The following is a 2,269-nucleotide window of genomic DNA, read 5'->3' as shown; positions in this document are numbered from 1 at the left end:
AATTTTCTTTCTGCAATCTTCAGTCTTGCTGGGACATAAAAGGTGATGGTTTGGACCTAGGCTATCAGATATGATAGATACCATGCACGGGTGTAACTACTGAGCACTTAAAATGTGGCCAGTGCAAATTGAGATGTGTTCTTAGTATAATATATATACCGGATTTTGGAAGAATCAGTACCAAAAAAAAGAATGTAAAATCTCTCATTAATATTTTTATATTGATGATCCATTGAAATGACAATATTTAGGATATATTAGCTTAAATTAAATATATTTTTAAGTGAATTTCACCTGCTTTTTCTGACTTTTTAATGACTTTTTAATGACCACATTAAAAGGGCTGGTTTGAATCTTTTGGCTTCTTGCCACCCTCTCCACTGCCCCCTGGAAATAGAATGTTCTTTCTTTTGGTCAAATTTGCATTTTATTTTTTCAAATTTTATTGAGATACAATTGACAACATCGTGGAAGTTTAAAGTATACAATGTGATGATTTGATATGTATGTGTTGTGAGAAGAGGTTAGTTAACACATGACTTCATATAGTTACCATTTTTGTGTGTGAAAACATTTAAGATCTACTCTCTTAGCAAATTTCAAGTATATAGTGCGGTATGGTTAATTATAGGCACCACTGCTGTGCCTTAGATCTCCAGAACTTACTCATCTAATAACTGAACCAGTTTTCCATTAACAAAACTCTATCAAGTCACTAGAAAAACCATAACAGGTGCTTTCTCAGAGTTTACCACCTTCTTGTTTTTCCATAAGCCATTTCTGACACTTTGGGCAGAACCAGGTGGGTAGAAAGAACTATTTAATGGTGGACTGGTATTTCCAGATTTGTTGAGTTACCGGTAAATTTGTTATTTACTGCTGTAGCTTGAAAAATGTTATTTTTCTAAAGAGTGAAAAATGTCAAAGCCATTTTCCAAATTGCATCAGTTAAAAACATCAAACCCTTGGGGCACCTGGGTGGCTCAGTGGGTTAAAGCCTCTGCCTTCAGCCCGGGTCATGATCCCAGGGTCCTGGGATCAAGCCCCGCGTTGGGCTGTCTGCTCTGCGGGGAGCCTGCTTCCTCTTCTCTCTCTCTCTGCCTGCCTCTCTGCCTACTTGTGATCTCTGTCTGTCAAATAAATAAATAAAATCTTAAAAAAAAAATCAAACCCTTTTATCAACTTGAGTTTTCCCACTGGCATTTGTGTATTTTGTGAACCTCATAAATTATAGCATGGGATGTAGAAACAAACGTCGGTTAGGGGTTTCTTTTTACAAACTTCAGCATGGCAAATTAATGGTAAAATATTTGTAGTTAGCAAAAATTTAGAATTTACTGCAAGTACCCAGAGAATGTCATTTTATCTTGTTATTGTATTTTAAAATCACAACTGGTGTAACATGCTAATTCTTACTTGATTTTTAAAAAATAGACTTTATTTTTTTGAAAGATTTTATTGATTGATTGATTTGAGAAAGAGCGAGAGAGAGTGCATGAGCAGGGGGAAGAGCAGAGGGAGAGGGAAGGGAAAGCATCTCAAACAGACCACACTGAGCGTGGAGCCCAACGTGGGGGCCTTGATCCCATGGACACTGAGATCATGACCTGAGACGAAACCCAGAGTCAGACACAGAGTCAGAGCCACCCAGGCGCTCCAAAATAGACTTTATTTATTTATTTATTTATTTATTTATTTATTTATTTTTATTTGACAGAGAGATCACAAGCAGGCAGAGAGGCAGGCAGAGAGAGAGGAGGAAGCAGGCTCCCCGAGAGAGCAGAGAGCCCGATGCGGGGCTCGATCCCAGGACTCTGAGATCATGACCCGAGCCGAAGGCAGCGGCTTAACCCACTGAGCCACCCAGGCGCCCCACAAAATAGACTTTATTTTTTAGAGCAGTTTAGGTTCATAGTGAAATTGAGTAGAAGATACAGAGATTTCCTATATACTCCCCAGTTTTTCTTCCCTCTGACAGGCACAGCCTCCCCTATTGTCAGTATCCCTTACCAGAGTGGTGTTTTATAGTTGACAACCTACACTGACACGTTATTCTTACCCAGAGTCCATAGTTCACATTATGGTTCACTCTTAGAGTTCCACATTCTGTGGGTTTGGGCAAAGGTATAATGACATGTATCCACCATTATAGCATCGTACAGAACAGTTTGACTGCCCTCAAAATTCCTCTGTGCTCGGTCTGTTCATTTCTCTTACTTGACTTTTATTTATTTGTCAGAGAGTGAGAGAGAGCGTGCACAAGCAGGCA

Source organism: Lutra lutra, chromosome X (genome assembly GCF_902655055.1).
Source record: "Lutra lutra chromosome X, mLutLut1.2, whole genome shotgun sequence".
NCBI classification, from domain to species: Eukaryota; Metazoa; Chordata; class Mammalia; order Carnivora; family Mustelidae; genus Lutra; species Lutra lutra.
The sequence above is the reverse complement of the archived record's forward strand: the minus strand, read 5'-3'. Positions refer to the sequence as shown.